Genomic DNA, 17,500 nt, shown 5'->3' with positions numbered 1-17,500 from the left:
GTGTGTGTGTGTGTGTGTGTGAGACTTGGCGTGTGTGTGTGTGTGACTTGGAGTTTGTGTGTGTGTGACTTGGAGTTTGTGTGTGTGTGACTTGGAGTGTGTGTGTGTGTGACTTGGAGTGTGTGTGTGTTTGACTTGGTGTGTGTGTGTGTGTGTGTGTGTGTGTGTGTGTGTGTGTGTGTGTGTGTGTGTGTGTGTGTGTTTGACTTGGTGTGTGTATGTGTGTGTGTGTGTGTGTGTGTGTGTGTGTGTGAGAGAGAGAGACTTGGAGATTGTGTGCTCCTATTTTTTATGTGGGTGTTTTGAGACACTTCAAATCAAATGTTCTTGGTCACATGCTTGGTAAACAACAGGTGTAGACTAACAGTGAACTACTTCCTGATGCGTTATTTTACAACAATGCAGAGTTAAAGATACAAACTAGAACTAGAAACACAAGGAATAAATGCAAGGTGTAGTGATAATTACATTACTATATACAGGAAGTACCAGGTAATAACATGGCTATATACAGGAAGTACCAGGTAATAACATGACTATATACAGGAAGTACCAGGTAATAACATGAGTATATACAGGAAGTACCAGGTAATAACATGGATATATACAGGAAGTACCAGGTAATTACATGGCTATATACAGGAAGTACCAGGTAATAACATGGCTATATACAGGAAGTACCAGGTAATAACATGGCTATATACAGGAAGTACCAGGTAATAACATGGCTATATACAGGAAGTACCAGGTAATAACATGGCTATATACAGGAAGTACCAGGTAATAACATGGTTATATACAGGAAGTACCAGGTAATAACATGGTTATATACAGGAAGTACCAGGTAATAACATGGTTATATACAGGAAGTACCAGGTAATAACATGGCTATATACAGGAAGTACCAGGTAATAACATGGCTATATACAGGAAGTACCAGTACCATGGCTGTATATAGGGAGTACCAGGTAATAACATGGCTGTATACAGGAAGTACCAGGTAATAACATGGCTATATACAGGAAGTACCAGATAATAACATGACTATATACAGGAAGTACCAGGTAATAACATGGCTATATACAGGAAGTACCAGGTAATAACATGACAGTAACAGCAGTATACTGTAGGTAAGGGTAAAGGATAGATAATAGACAGTAACAGCAGTATAATGTAGGTAGGGGTAAAGGATAGATAATAGACAGTAACAGCAGTATAATGTAGGTAGGGGTAAAGGATAGATAATAGACAGTAACAGCAGTATACTGTAGGTAGGGGTAAAGGATAGATAATAGACAGTAACAGCAGTATACTGTAGGTAGGGGTAAAGGATAGATAATAGACAGTAACAGCAGTATACTGTAGGTAGGGGTAAAGGATAGATAATAGACAGTAACAGCAGTATAATGTAGGTAGGGGTAAAGGATAGATAATAGACAGTAACAGCAGTATACTGTAGGTAGGGGTAAAGGATAGATAATAGACAGTAACAGCAGTATACTGTAGGTAGGGGTAAAGGTTAGATAATAGACAGTAACAGCAGTATAATGTAGGTAGGGGTAAAGGATAGATAATAGACAGTAACAGCAGTATAATGTAGGTAGGGGTAAAGGGACTAGAAGTCATGGTGTGTGTGTGTTGTCGGCAGAGTGAGTCTGTGACAGGGCTGTCATTGGGACTGTTCTCAGTACAGTGAACTGTGTCAGAAAGCCCTAAATGGACAGAAGAAGAGAATCCACAGAGTGGAACCTTCATCCTTTTCAAGCTTGGCCACTTTGCTGACTCTACTTCTCATGTCATGTAGCGAGAGAACATTCTATACCTCTCCTTCCCCTCCACTCCACACTGCTTTGTCCTCTTTTCTCTCCCTTCCTCCATCTCTCTCTCGCTCTGTTTCAATGACACCTCCTTTACCTTGTGACTTTGAAAAGCCATTTCCAAACTGCTCCCTCCTTCCCACTCCCACATTTGACAGAGATGCTCTTTTCCCCACGCCTCCCCCTCCTGCTCCACGACTCCCCCATCCTGCTCCACGCCTCCCCCATCCTACTCCACGCCTCCCCCTCCCCCTCCGTGCCTCCCCCTCCTCCTCCACGCCTCCCCCTCCACGCCTCCTCCTCCACGCCTCCCCCTCCACGCCTCCCCCTCCTCCTCCACGCCTCCCCCTCCTGCTCCATGCCTCCTGCTCCACGCCTCCCCCTCCTGCTCCACGCCTCCCCCTCCTGCTCCACGCCTCCCCCTCCTGCTCCACGCCTCCCCCTCCTGCTCCATGCCTCCCCCTCCTCCTCCACACCTCCCCCTCCTCCTCCAAGCCTCCCCCTCCTCCTCCATGCCTCCCCTTCCTCCTCCAAGCCTCCCCCTCCTCCTCCACGCCTCCCTCTCCTCCTCCAAGCCTCCCCCTCCTCCTCCACCATGCCTCCCCCTACCCCTCCTGGCCTCCCCCTCCTCCTCCACGCCTCCCTCTCCTCCTCCACGCCTCCCTCTCCTCCTCCACGCCTCCCCCTCCTCCACGCCTCCCTTTCCTCCTCCACGCCTCCCTTTCCTCCTCCACGCCTCCCCTTTCTCCTCCACTCCTCCCCCTCCTGCTCCACACCTCCCCCCTCCTGCTCTGTGTAACTGGAGACAAAGGCAGGATTGTGAGCGGGCAGTTGAGGGCCTCCTCAAGGATCCTTCCTTATTAACTTCTGCTCAGGCTCTTTTCAGGATGCCCACAGGGGCCTGCTAAGGTCAAAAGGGTTAGGTTTTTGGTACCTCTCTCTTTCAGAAACTTGGTGCCACTCTCTGCCCCTCTCTTTTACCCCCCCACCCACTCTCTTACCCCCCCTCTCCCTCTCTCTTACCCCCCCTCTCCCTCTCTCTTACCCCCCCCTCTCCCTCTCTCTTACTCCCCCCTCCCTCTCTTACTCCCCCCCTCCCTCTCCCTTACCCCCCCTCTCCCTCTTTCTTACTCCCCCCCTCCCTCTCAGTTGCCCCAGCGTCGTCCGGGTTAGGTAGGGTTTGGCCGGTAGGGATAGATATCCTTGTCTCATCGCGCACTAGCGACTCCTGTGGCGGGCCGGGTGCAGTGCGCGCTAACCAGGTCGCTAGGTGCACGGTGTTTCCTCCGACACATTGGTGGGGCCGGCTTCCGGGTTAGATGGCGCTGTGTTAAGAAGCAGTGCGGCTTGGTTGGGTTGTGTTTCGGAGGACGCATGGCTCTCGACCTTCGCCTCTCCTGAGTCCGTTCGGGAGTTGTTTATTTATTTATTTATTATTTTTTTATTTCACCTTTATTTAACCAGGTAGGCTAGTTGAGAACACCTTTATTTAACCAGGTAGGCTAGTTGAGAACACCTTTATTTAACCAGGTAGGCTAGTTGAGAACACCTTTATTTAACCAGGTAGGCTAGTTGAGAACACCTTTATTTAACCAGGTAGGCTAGTTGAGAACAAGTTCTCATTTACAACTGCGACCTGGCCAAGATAAAGCATAGCAGTATGAGCAGACAACACAGAGTTACACATGGAGTAAACAATTAACAAGTCAATAACACAGTAGAAAACAAAGGGGGAGTCTATATACAATGTGTGCAAAAGGCATGAGGTAGGCGAATAATTACAATTTTGCAGATTAACACTGGAGTGATAAATGATCAGATGGTCATGTACAGGTAGAGATATTGGTGTGCAAAAGAGCAGAAAAGTAAATAAATAAAAACAGTATGGGGATGAGGTAGGTGAAAATGGGTGGGCTATTTACCAATAGACTATGTACAGCTGCAGCGATCGGTTAGCTGCTCAGATAGCTGATGTTTGAAGTTGGTGAGGGAGATAAAAGTCTCCAACTTCAGCGATTTTTGCAATTCGTTCCAGTCACAGGCAGCAGAGTACTGGAACGAAAGGCGGCCAAATGAGGTGTTGGCTTTAGGGATGATCAGTGAGATACACCTGCTGGAGCGCGTGCTACGGATGGGTGTTGCCATCGTGACCAGTGAGCTGAGATAAGGCGGAGCTTTACCTAGCATGGACTTGTAGATGACCTGGAGCCAGTGGGTCTGGCGACGAATATGTAGCGAGGGCCAGCCGACTAGAGCATACAAGTCGCAGTGGTGGGTGGTATAAGGTGCTTTAGTGACAAAACGGATGGCACTGTGATAGACTGCATCCAGTTTGCTGAGTAGAGTGCTGGAAGCCATTTTGTAGATGACATCGCCGAAGTCGAGGATCGGTAGGATAGTCAGTTTTACTAGGGTAAGCTTGGCGGCGTGAGTGAAGGAGGCTTTGTTGCGGAATAGAAAGCCGACTCTTGATTTGATTTTCGATTGGAGATGTTTGATATGAGTCTGGAAGGAGAGTTTGCAGTCTAGCCAGACACCTAGGTACTTATAGATGTCCACATATTCTAGGTCGGAACCATCCAGGGTGGTGATGCTAGGCGGGCATGCGGGTGCAGGCAGCGATCGGTTGAAAAGCATGCATTTGGTGTTTGGAGGTTAGATAGCACAGTGTCCAATGACGGGCCGAAAGTATATAGAATGGTGTCGTCTGCGTAGAGGTGGATCAGGGAATCGCCCGCAGCAAGAGCAACATCATTGATGTATACAGAGAAAAGAGTCGGCCCGAGAATTGAACCCTGTGGCACCCCCATAGAGACTGCCAGAGGACCGGACAGCATGCCCTCCGATTTGACACACTGAACTCTGTCTGCAAAGTAATTGGTGAACCAGGCAAGGCAGTCATTCGAAAAACCGAGGCTACTGAGTCTGCCGATAAGAATATGGTGATTGACAGAGTCGAAAGCCTTGGCAAGGTCAATGAAGGCGGCTGCACAGTACTGTCTTTTATCGATGACGGTTATGATATCGTTTAGTACCTTGAGTGTGGCTGAGGTGCACCCGTGACCGGCTCGGAAACCAGATTGCACAGCGGAGAAGGTACGGTGGGATTCGAGATGGTCAGTGACCTGTTTGTTGACTTGGCTTTCGAAGACCTTAGATAGGCAGGGCAGGATGGATATAGGTCTGTAACAGTTTGGGTCCAGGGTGTCTCCCCCTTTGAAGAGGGGGATAACTGCGGCAGCTTTCCAATCCTTGGGGATCTCAGACGATATGAAAGAGAGGTTGAACAGGCTGGTAATAGGGGTTGCGACAATGGTGGCGGATAGTTTCAGGAATAGAGGGTCCAGATTGTCAAGCCCAGCTGATTTGTACGGGTCCAGGTTTTGCAGCTCTTTCAGAACATCTGCTATCTGGATTTGGGTAAAGGAGAACCTGGAGAGGCTTGGGCGAGGAGCAGCGGGGGGGGGGCGGGGCTGTTGGCCGAGGTTGAAGTAGCCAGGCGGAAGGCATGGCCAGACGTTGAGAAATGCTTATTGAAGTTTTCGATAATCATGGATTTATCGGTGGTGACCGTGTTACCTAGCCTCAGTGCAGTGGGCAGCTGGGAGGAGGTGCTGGGACAAGACTGTAACTACCAATTGGGGAGAAAAAAAGGGGTTAAATATTATTTTTTTAAGAAAAAAAAAAAGCAAACAACCTTCCTCTGAGTCTTATAACATCAACTTAATGTCACACCAACACCCTTAAAGGGAGACTTCAGGATGTTGGCCATGAAGCCCTTTATCTACTTCCTCAGAGTCTGATCAACTCCTGGATACAATTTGAAGCCTGCAGTTACCTCACAAAATGCGGTGGTCAAATCCAGAATGACCTTTCCAAATGGGGTGGTCAAATCCAGAATGACCTTTCCAAATGGGGTGGACAAATCCAGAATTACCTTTCCAAATGGGGTGGTCACATCCAGAATGACCTTTCCAAATGGGGTGGTCACATCCAGAATGACCTTTCCAAATGGGGTGGTCACATCCAGAATGACCTTTCCAAATGGGGTGGTCACATCCAGAATGACCTTTCCAAATGTTCTGTATTGAAGGAAAAAGGAGTGAATAAAAAGTAGGTTGAGAGAAAGAGAGAGAGAGAGAGTGTGTGTGTGTGTGTTAGGGAGAGTGTATGTGTGTGTTAGGGAGTGTGTGTGTGTTAGGGAGTGTGTGTGTGTTAGAGAGAGTGTGTGTGTGTGTTAGGGAGAGTGTGTGTGTGTGTTAGGGAGTGTGTGTGTGTGTTAGGGAGAGTGTGTGTGTGTTAGGGAGAGTGTGTGTGTGTGTGTGTGTTAGGGAGAGTGTGTGTGTGTTTGTTAGGGAGAGTGTGTGTGTGTGTGTGTGTGTGTGTGTGTGTGTGTGTGTGTGTGTGTGTGTGTGTGTGTGTGTGTGTGTGTGTGTGTTAGGGAGAGTGTGTGTGTGTGTGTTAGGGAGAGAGTGTGTGTGTGTGTTAGGGAGAGTGTGTGTGTGTGTTAGGGAGAGTGTGTGTGTGTGTTAGGGAGAGTGTGTGTGTGTGTGTGTGTGTGTGTGTTAGGGAGAGTGTTGGGGAGAGAGAGAGTGAGTGTTTGAGAGAGAGAGAGTGTGAGTGTTGGAGAGAGAGAGAGTGAGTGTTGGGGAGAAAGAGAGAGTGAGTGTTGGGGAGAAAGAGAGAGTGAGTGTTGGAGAGAGAGAGAGTGAGTGTTGGAGAGAGAGTGTTAGAGAGAGAGTGAGTGAGTGTTGGAGAGAGAGAGAGTGAGTGTTGGAGAGAGAGTGTTGGAGAGAGAGTGAGAGAGAGAGTGTTGGGGAGAGAGAGAGTGAGTGAGTGTTGGAGAGAGAGAGAGTGAGTGTTGGAGAGAGAGTGTTGGAGAGAGAGTGAGAGAGAGAGTGTTGGGGAGAGAGAGAGCGAGTGAGTGTTGGAGAGAGAGAGAGAGTGAGTGTTGGAGAGAGAGAGTGAGAGTGTTGGGGAGAGAGAGAGAGTGTTGGGGAGAGAGAGAGAGAGAGTGTTGGAGAGAGAGAGAGAGAGAGTGTTGGAGAGAGAGTGAGTGAGTGTTGGAGAGAGAGAGTGAGAGTGTTGGGGAGAGAGAGAGAGAGTGTTGGGGAGAGAGAGAGAGAGTGTTGGAGAGAGAGAGTGAGTGTTGGAGAGAGAGAGAGTGAGTGTTGGAGAGAGAGAGAGTGAGTGTTGGGGAGAGAGTGAGTGAGTGTTAGAGAGTGAGTGTTGGAGAGAGAGAGAGAGAGTGTTGGAGAGAGAGTGAGTGAGTGTTGGAGAGAGAGTGAGTGAGTGTTGGGGAGAGAGTGAGTGAGTGTTAGAGAGAGACGGTTCTGACTGATGACCAAGGATTTGAAGAGAAAATGAAATGAACCTTTCAGTAATAAAATATGTATAAAGTGTCAGCTTTGTGCCGTTCATTGTCTGCATCCCGGAAGGACATGATGTCCTTCAATTAAATGGTTGCTGTGTGGTGTGACTGTGTGTGTGCATGCATGCGACTGTGTGTGTGACTGTGTGTGTGTGACTGTGTGTGTGTGACTGTGTGTGTGTGTGTGTGTGTGTGCGCGTGCATGCATGCGACTGTGTGTGTGTGTGTGTGTGTGCGTGCATGCATGCGACTGTGTGTGTGTGTGTGTGTGTGTGCGTGCGTGCATGCGACTGTGTGTGTGTGCGTGCATTTGCCTGTGTCAGTCTCCGTGGGCTTTAGGAATAACAAACTCAGCATAATAATCTTAACCACAAACACGGACACCCTTCCAAGAAGCACCAGTCAGAGACTTTCAAGTTGTTCAGAAGAGAACCAGAATTAAACCAGTCTGTTCTCATGGAGCCAGAAGTCCTCTACCGTCCGTCCCCTTGTTGTTAATGCTGTGAAGCCAAGATGGACGCCTCATTGCCTCCTTTAAGGTGTTTGAGTAGGCGACTGCTCTCCCTCCCTCCTTTCATTTCATCTAACTCCTTATTTCCCAAGGACGACACTAATAAGGGAAGCATTAGGGAACGAGGGAGGGGAAGGAGGAGGGGAATTATTGAATTGTTTGACTTTTTTAATAGAATAGATTGATTAAAAGAATCCCCCTTCTAGCCTCTCCTGTCAGCTGATAGTTGTCAGCAATTCAGATGAGATTACTTGATGCCTTGTTTTGATTAGGCCGTGTGTGTGTGTGTGTGTGTGTGTGTGTGTGTGTGCATACGTGTGCTCATAGCTACTTTGTGGTTTAGCATACAGAATATATTAATTCAATTAAAACAGGTTTCATTCTGCCGGGGTAATGGCAGTAATGTGGGGGGAGGGAGGGAGAAATAAGTTCCTCTAGGTGTCCATACGCCACTAATGTAGGGGAAAGGGAAGGAGGGAGGAGGTGAAGGGAGAGGAGAGGGAGGGAGGGAGAGGAGGTGAAGGGAGAGGAGGTGAAGGGAGAGGAGAGGGAAGAGGTGAAGGGAGAGGAGAGGGAGGAGGTGAAGGGAGAGGAGAGGGAGGAGGTGAAGGGAGAGGAGAGGGAGGAGGTGAAGGGAGAAGAGAGGGAGGAGGTGAAGGGAGAGGAGAGGGAGGAGGTGAAGGGAGAGGAGAGGGAGAGGTGAAGGGAGAGGTGAAGGGAGAGGAGAGGGAGGAGGTGAAGGGAGAGGAGAGGGAGGAGGTGAAGGGAGAGGAGAGGGAGAAGGTGAAGGGAGAGGAGAGGGAGGAGGTGAAGGGAGAGGAGAGGGGGGAGGAGGTGAAGGGAGAGGAGAGGGGAGAGGAGAGGGAGGAGGTGAAGGGAGAGGAGAGGGAGGGAGGAGGTGAAGGGAGAGGAGAGGGAGGAGGTGAAGGGAGAGGAGATGGAGGGAGAGGAGAGGGAGGAGGTGAAGGGAGAGGAGAGGGGAGAGGAAAGGGAGGAGGTGAAGGGAGAGGAGATGGAGGAGGTGAAGGGAGAGAACCCACGGAGTCGGGCCCCACGGAGACGGACCCCACGGAGCATAGCGCAGTGTTGCGATGTCAATTTTCTTCACATAAGGAGCGTCTCCTTGTGGCGCCACATGAAAATTGTAATGCGTCATATCATTCCTTGCCGTGGGGGCTGTGTTGTGTGTTCAATGAAGCTCGGTACCTTGATCCTAACTATAGGAGAGAGAGAGAGAGAGAGAGAGATCCTAACTATAGGCTACAGGCTTGATCCTAACTACAGGCTATAGGCTTGATCCTAACTATAGGCTACAGGCTTGATCCTAACTACAGGCTATAGGCTTGATCCTAACTACAGGCTACAGGCTTGATCCTAACTATAGGCTTGATCCTAACTATAGGCTTGATCCTAACTATAGGCTACAGGCTTGATCCTAACTATAGGCTTGATCCTAACTATAGGCTTGATCCTAACTACAGGCTACAGGCTTGATCCTAACTACAGGCTTGATCCTAACTATAGGCTTGATCCTAACTATAGGCTACAGGCTTGATCCTAACTACAGTGCCTTGCGAAAGTATTCGGCCTCCTTGAACTTTGCGACCTTTTGCCACATTTCAGGCTTCAAACATAAAGATATAAAACTGTATTTTTTTATGAAGAATCAACAAGTGGGACACAATCATGAAGTGGAACGACATTTATTGGATATTTCAAACTTTTTTAACAAATCAAAAACTGAAAAATTGGGCGTGCAAAATTATTCAGCCCCTTTACTTTCAGTGCAGCAAACTCTCTCCAGAAGTTCAGTGAGGATCTCTGAATGATCCAATGTTGACCTAAATGACTAATGATGATAAATACAATCCACCTATGTGTAATCAAGTCTCCGAATAAATGCACCTGCACTGTGATAGTCTCAGAGGTCCGTTAAAAGCGCAGAGAGCATCATGAAGAACAAGGAACACACCAGGCAGGTCCGAGATACTGTTGTGAAGAAGTTTAAAGCCGGATTTGGATACAAAAAGATTTCCCAAGCTTTAAACATCCCAAGGAGCACTGTGCAAGCGATAATATTGAAATGGAAGGAGTATCAGACCACTGCAAATCTACCAAGACCTGGCCGTCCCTCTAAACTTTCAGCTCATACAAGGAGAAGACTGATCAGAGATGCAGCCAAGAGGCCCATGATCACTCTGGATGAACTGCAGAGATCTACAGCTGAGGTGGGAGACTCTGTCCATAGGACAACAATCAGTCATATATTGCACAAATCTGGCTTTTATGGAAGAGTGACAAGAAGAAAGCCATTTCTTAAAGATATCCATAAAAAGTGTTGTTTAAAGTTTGCCACAAGCCACCTGGGAGACACACCAAACATGTGGAAGAAGGTGCTCTGGTCAGATGAAACCAAAATTGAACTTTTTGGCAACAATGCAAAACGTTATGTTTGGCGTAAAAGCAACACAGCTGAACACACCATCCCCACTGTCAAACATGGTGGTGGCAGCATCATGGTTTGGGCCTGCTTTTCTTCAGCAGGGACAGGGAAGATGGTTAAAATTGATGGGAAGATGGATGGAGCCAAATACAGGACCATTCTGGAAGAAAACCTGATGGAGTCTGCAAAAGACCTGAGACTGGGACGGAGATTTGTCTTCCAACAAGACAATGATCCAAAACATAAAGCAAAATGTACAATGGAATGGTTCAAAAATAAACATATCCAGGTGTTAGAATGGCCAAGTCAAAGTCCAGACCTGAATCCAATCGCGAATCTGTGGAAAGAACTGAAAACTGCTGTTCACAAATGCTCTCCATCCAACCTCACTGAGCTCGAGCTGTTTTGCAAGGAGGAATGGGAAAAAATGTCAGTCTCTCGATGTGCAAAACTGATAGAGACATACCCCAAGCGACTTACAGCTGTAATCGCAGCAAAAGGTGGCACTACAAAGTATTAACTTAAGGGGGCTGAATAATTTTGCACGACCAATTTTTCAGTTTTTGATTTGTTAAAAAAGTTTGAAATATCCAATAAATGTCGTTCCACTTCATGATTGTGTCCCACTTGTTGTTGATTCTTCACAAAAAAATACAGTTTTATATCTTTATGTTTGAAGCCTGAAATGTGGCAAAAGGTCTAAAAGTTCAAGGGGGCCGAATACTTTCGCAAGGCACTGTATAGGCTTGATCCTAACTATAGGCTACAGGCTTGATCCTAACTACAGGCTATAGGCTTGATCCTAACTATAGGCTACAGGCTTGATCCTAACTACAGGCTATAGGCTTGATCCTAACTACAGGCTACAGGCTTGATCCTAACTATAGGCTTGATCCTAACTATAGGCTTGATCCTAACTACAGGCTACAGGCTTGATCCTAACTACAGGCTTGATCCTAACTACAGGCTACAGGCTTGATCCTAACTATAGGCTACAGGCTTGATCCTAACTATAGGCTACAGGCTTGATCCTAACTATAGGCTACAGGCTTGATCCTAACTATAGGCTTGATCCTAACTATAGGCTACAGGCTTGATCCTAACTACAGGCTATAGGCTTGATCCTAACTACAGGCTACAGGCTTGATCCTAACTATAGGCTTGATCCTAACTACAGGCTACAGGCTTGATCCTAACTATAGGCTACAGGCTTGATCCTAACTATAGGCTACAGGCTTGATCCTAACTATAGGCTTGATCCTAACTATAGGCTTGATCCTAACTACAGGCTTGATCCTAACTATAGGCTTGATCCCTAACTATAGGCTACAGGTTATGGGTCAAAGCAGCCTATTCTCCATTCTGAAGCCAATTAGAATCTCACCGACTGTTCAAACAATAAACCAAACGACATTGGAGCCTTTTCTGAACCCCCCACCCCCACCCTCAAATATATAATATATGTATGTTGTTTAGAAGTAATAACTAGTGATTCCAGGCTATTGGTAAAAACCGCTGTGAGATGGGGGGCTTTTTCTCTCCGCGACCAAAACATGATGCCGTTGTATTTTTCTGCTGAGCGAAAACATCGAAGCAGCAAATCACACCGTTGTGGAAGAATCTCTGCCTGGACATTCAGTATTATTTCATTACAAATCAGATTCATCCACTTGGCGATGTGGGAAGCTAATCATCTTTTAAGATTGCTGTCACGGTTTAGCTTGGCATTAAGTGTAAACAGCCTATTTCACATTCATAAGCAAACATAACCTCAGCGGCTGTTTTAAACTATAAACTAAACGTCGTTGTATCCTTGTTAGATTCCCCAAAAGGCTGTTTGGTTTAGAAGTGATAGTTGTTCATGGCTGTTTTGAAACCTCAAAACAGAGAGCCATGTGCTTGTTGTTCTCCTTGACTAAACATGATGAGTGAAGACATTGAAGCCTGATATCAAATTGGGGAAATGTCTTAGGTTACTCGTATAATAGTATTGGCATATAATTGAATTATAAATCAGATTATTTCACATTGAGATGTGGGAAGATAAAAGCTAGTAAATGTGCAGTGTTGAGCCAACTGGCTAGAAGGGGAAGACCACACAAAATACTCTTCTTTAGCTTTCACCACAAATGAGAAGACAACAAGAAAACCTCTGTCGCCCCCTTGTGACTGTTGCTGTTTGGGAGTCTGGACTGGTGACCTTTCATGTTACCAAAAGGTGCACGTTGCAACAACAAGAAATCAGACTCCACCCAGCACACACACATTAACATCTACACACATTAACATCTACACACGTTAACATCTACACACATTAACATCTACACACATTAACATCTACACACGTGAAGCTTGTCGAGGGCTTTAGGTGTGGAGATGTAATGGCACTCATTTGGAAGGGAGGGAGGGAGAGAGAAAGGGAGGGAGGGAGAGAAAAAGGGAGGGAGGGAGGGAGAGAAAAGGGGAGGGAGGGAGGGAGAGAAAGGGAGGGAGGGAGAGAAAAAGGGAGGGAGGGAGGGAGAGAAAGGGAGGGAGGGAGGGAGAAAGGGAGGGAGGGAGAGAAAAAGGGAGAGAGAAAGGGAGGGAGGGAGAGAGAAAGGGAGGGAGGGAGAGAGAGAGAAAGGGAGGGAGGGAGGGAGGGAGAGGGACATTTGTTGCTTTATGTGTTAGTCCTTCTAGTGTGAGGACGAGTATCTGATCTGTTAGTCCTTCTAGTGTGGAGACGAGTATCTGATCTGTTAGTCCTTCTAGTGTGGAGACGAGTATCTGATCTGTTAGTCCTTCTAGTGTGAGGACGAGTATCTGATCTGTTAGTCCTTCTAGTGTGGAGACGAGTGTCTGATCTGTTAGTCTTTCTAGTGTAGAGACGAGTATCTGATCTGTTAGTCCTTCTAGTGTAGAGACGAGTATCTGATCTGTTAGTCCTTCTAGTGTGGGGACGAGTATCTGATCTGTTAGTCCTTCTAGTGTGGAGACGAGTATCTGATCTGTTAGTCTTTCTAGTGTGGTGACGAGTATCTGATCTGTTAGTCCTTCTAGTGTGGTGACGAGTATCTGATCTGTTAGTCCCTCTAGTGTGGAGACGAGTGGAGCCTCAGATCTGTTAGTTCTTCTAGTGTGGAGACGAGTGGAGCCTCAGATCTGTTAGTTCTTCTAGTGTGGAGACTAGTATCTGATCTGTTAGTCCTTCTAGTGTGGAGACGAGTATCTGATCTGTTAGTCCTTCTAGTGTGGAGACGAGTGGAGCCTCAGATCTGTTAGTTCTTCTAGTGTGGAGACGAGTGGAGCCTCAGATCTGTTAGTTCTTCTAGTGTGGAGACTAGTATCTGATCTGTTAGTCCTTCTAGTGTGAGGACGAGTATCTGATCTGTTAGTCCTTCTAGTGTGGAGACGAGTGTCTGATCTGTTAGTCTTTCTAGTGTAGAGACGAGTATCTGATCTGTTAGTCCTTCTAGTGTAGAGACGAGTATCTGATCTGTTAGTCCTTCTAGTGTAGAGACGAGTATCTGATCTGTTAGTCCTTCTAGTGTGGAGACGAGTATCTGATCTGTTAGTCTTTCTAGTGTGGTGACGAGTATCTGATCTGTTAGTCCTTCTAGTGTGGAGACGAGAGTCTGATCTGTTAGTCCTTCTAGTGTGGAGACGAGTATCTTATCTGTTAGTTCTTCTAGTGTGGAGACGAGAGTCTGATCTGTTAGTCCTTCTAGTGTGGAGACGAGAGTCTGATCTGTTAGTCCTTCTAGTGTGGAGACGAGTATCTGATCTGTTAGTCGTTCTAGTGTGGAGACGAGTGGAGCCTCAGATCTGTTAGTTCTTCTAGTGTGGAGACGAGTGGAGCCTCAGATCTGTTAGTTCTTCTAGTGTGGAGACGAGTATCTGATCTGTTAGTCCTTCTAGTGTGGAGACGAGTATCTGATCTGTTAGTCCTTCTAGTGTGGAGACGAGTATCTGATCTGTTAGTCCTTCTAGTGTGGTGACGAGTATCTGATCTGTTAGTCCTTCTAGTGTGGAGACGAGTATCTGATCTGTTAGTCCTTCTAGTGTGGGGACGAGTATCTGATCTGTTAGTCCTTCTAGTGTGGAGACGAGTATCTGATCTGTTAGTCTTTCTAGTGTGGGGACGAGTATCTGATCTGTTAGTCCTTCTAGTGTGGAGACGAGTATCTGATCTGTTAGTCCTTCTAGTGTGGAGACGAGTATCTGATCTGTTAGTTCTTCTAGTGTGGAGACGAGTGTCTGATCTGTTAGTCCTTCTAGTGTGGAGACGAGTATCTGATCCGTTAGTCCTTCTAGTGTGGAGACGAGTATCTGATCCGTTAGTCCTTCTAGTGTGGTGACGAGTATCTGATCTGTTAGTCCTTCTAGTGTGGAGACGAGTATCTGATCCGTTAGTCTTTCTAGTGTGGAGACGAGTATCTGATCTGTTAGTCCTTCTAGTGTGGAGACGAGTGGAGCCTCAGATCTGTTAGTTCTTCTAGTGTGGAGACGAGTGGATCCTCAGATCTGTTAGTTCTTCTAGTGTGGAGACTAGTATCTGATCTGTTAGTCCTTCTAGTGTGGAGACGAGTATCTGATCTGTTAGTCGTTCTAGTGTGGAGACGAGTGGAGCCTCAGATCTGTTAGTTCTTCTAGTGTGGAGACGAGTGGAGCCTCAGATCTGTTAGTTCTTCTAGTGTGGAGACTAGTATCTGATCTGTTAGTCCTTCTAGTGTGAGGACGAGTATCTGATCTGTTAGTCCTTCTAGTGTGGAGACGAGTGTCTGATCTGTTAGTCCTTCTAGTGTGGGGACGAGTATCTGATCTGTTAGTCCTTCTAGTGTAGAGACGAGTATCTGATCTGTTAGTCCTTCTAGTGTGGTGACGAGTATCTGATCTGTTAGTCTTTCTAGTGTGGAGACGAGTATCTGATCTGTTAGTCCTTCTAGTGTGGAGACGAGTATCTGATCTGTTAGTCATTCTAGTGTGGAGACGAGTATCTGATCTGTTAGTCCTTCTAGTGTGAGGACGAGTATCTGATCTGTTAGTCCTTCTAGCGTGGTGACGAGTATCTGATCTGTTAGTCCTTCTAGTGTGGAGACAAGTATCTGATCTGTTAGTCCTTCTAGTGTGGAGACGAGTATCTGATCTGTTAGTACTTCTAGTGTGGAGACGAGTATCTGATCTGTTAGTCCTTCTAGTGTGGAGACGAGTATCTGATCTGTTAGTCCTTCTAGTGTGAGGACGAGAGTCTGATCTGTTAGTCCTTCTAGTGTGGAGACTAGTATCTGATCTGTTAGTCCTTCTAGTGTGAGGACGAGTATCTGATCTGTTAGTCTTTCTAGTGTGGAGACGAGTATCTGATCTGTTAGTCCTTCTAGTGTGGAGACGAGTATCTGATCTGTTAGTCCTTCTAGTGTGGAGCCGAGTATCTGATCTGTTAGTCCTTCTAGTGTGGAGACGAGTATCTGATCTGTTAGTCCTTCTAGTGTGGTGACGAGTATCTGATCTGTTAGTCCTTCTAGTGTGGAGACGAGTATCTGATCTGTTAGTCCTTCTAGTGTGGAGACGAGTATCTGATCTGTTAGTCCTTCTAGTGTGGAGACGAGTATCTGATCTGTTAGTCCTTCTAGTGTGGAGACGAGTATCTGATCTGTTAGTCCTTCTAGTGTGGAGACGAGTATCTGATCTGTTAGTCCTTCTAGTGTGGAGACGAGTATCTGATCTGTTAGTCCTTCTAGTGTGAGGACGAGTATCTGATCTGTTAGTCCTTCTAGTGTGGAGACGAGTATCTGATCTGTTAGTCCTTCTAGTGTGGAGACGAGTATCTGATCTGTTAGTCCTTCTAGTGTGGTGACGAGTATCTGATCTGTTAGTCCTTCTAGTGTGGAGACGAGTATCTGATCTGTTAGTCCTTCTAGTGTGGAGACGAGTATCTGATCTGTTAGTCCTTCTAGTGTGAGGACGAGTATCTGATCTGTTAAGGTTTAGGCGTCTACTTGTCAAGTCCTCCTGAGTCCCAAACATGCTGTTGCAGAGAAACACAACATTGTTCTAGCATTTTCAGAATCAGCATATTTGTCATGTCGTAATGATGGGTAATGAATGGAAGGATTTTGCTTTATTGGTGCTGGAAGCTGGGTCCTGTTAATTCATTACTTCAAACAATTCAGGTAGGTCCCACCCCGTTTGGGCCTGTTTGGTGTCTAGTGAATACAACCCAGTTGTCGGGTTTAACAGTAACCTATGGATGTTGTATGATAGTTAGCGGATCGTGCTAAGCTAACTGTGATGATCCAGAGAGGAGGTAGCTGTGTCTCTCTCCACCCCAGGGAAGCAGACCTTTGTCTGGGGGCGCTGGTGTGTCTCTGGACCCCTCTCTAAACCCTCCCCATATATGTGTGTGTGTTGCCCTCTGCTCTCCCCTACCTCTCTAATAGTGTCCCATGCTGCCACTCTCTTTGAACAGAGGTCACCAGTTCACTTCTCTTTCTCACTCACTCTCTCTATTTTTCTCATACTGTCTTCTTCCTCTCTTTATCCCTCTCTTTTTCTCATACTGTCTTCTTCCTCTCTTTATCCCTCTCTTTTTCTCCCTTTTCTCCTACTTTCTTCTTTGCTATTTTCACTCACTCCTATCTCTCTCTCTCTGTCTCTCTCTCTCTGTCTCTCGCTCTCAAGGTCAATTTAATTCAAAGGGCTTTATTGGCATGGGAAACATGTGTTAACATTGCCAAAGCAAGTGAGGTAGATAATATACAAAAGTGAAATAAACAATACAAATGAACAGTAAACATTACACATACAGAAGTTCCAAAAGAATAGAGACATTACAAATGTCATATTATGTCTATATACAGTGTTGTAACGATGTACAAATGGTTAGTCTCTCTCTCGCTCTCTCTCTCTCTCTCTCTCTCTCTCCCTCTCTGTCTCTCTCTCTCTCTCTCTGTCTCTCTGTGTCTCTGTCTCTCTCTCGCTCTCTCTCTCTCTCTCTCTCTCTCTCTCTCTCTCTCTCTCTGTCTCTCTGTCTCTGTCTCTCTCGCTCTCTCTCTGTCTCTCTCTCTCTCTCTCTCTGTGTCTCTGCCTCTCTCTCTCTCTCTCTGTCTCTCTGTCTCTGTCTGTCTCTCTCTCTCTCTGTCTCTCAGTCTGTCTCTCTCTTTCTATTTTCTGTCCCATTGAGCAGTAATACTAATTGTTTTTGCGTTGTCTCCCTCTCCCCGTCTCCCTCCATCTCCTTACCCCCTCCTAGGTGGGCTTCAACATCTATTAGGCCATTTAGTCCAGATCTCTTGTAATGCCCCCCCCCCTGCAGGCAAATTAGTCATTAATGAACAATCAGAAAAAATAAGTGTTCCCCTTCTTTTTCCCCTGCTCCCCCT

General features: G+C 46.6%; 1 protein-coding gene across 1 annotated transcript in view; it reads left to right on the top strand.

The window, feature by feature from the left end:
- Nucleotides 1–17,500, top strand: part of LOC118943857 (EH domain-binding protein 1-like) — a 43,670-nt gene that overhangs the window by 7,139 nt on the left and 19,031 nt on the right. The gene's annotated exons all lie outside the window — the stretch shown is intronic.

The sequence above is a fragment of the Oncorhynchus mykiss genome, chromosome 23 (assembly GCF_013265735.2).
Source record: "Oncorhynchus mykiss isolate Arlee chromosome 23, USDA_OmykA_1.1, whole genome shotgun sequence".
NCBI lineage: Eukaryota > Metazoa > Chordata > Actinopteri > Salmoniformes > Salmonidae > Oncorhynchus > Oncorhynchus mykiss.
The sequence above is the reverse complement of the archived record's forward strand: the minus strand, read 5'-3'. Positions and strand labels throughout refer to the sequence as shown.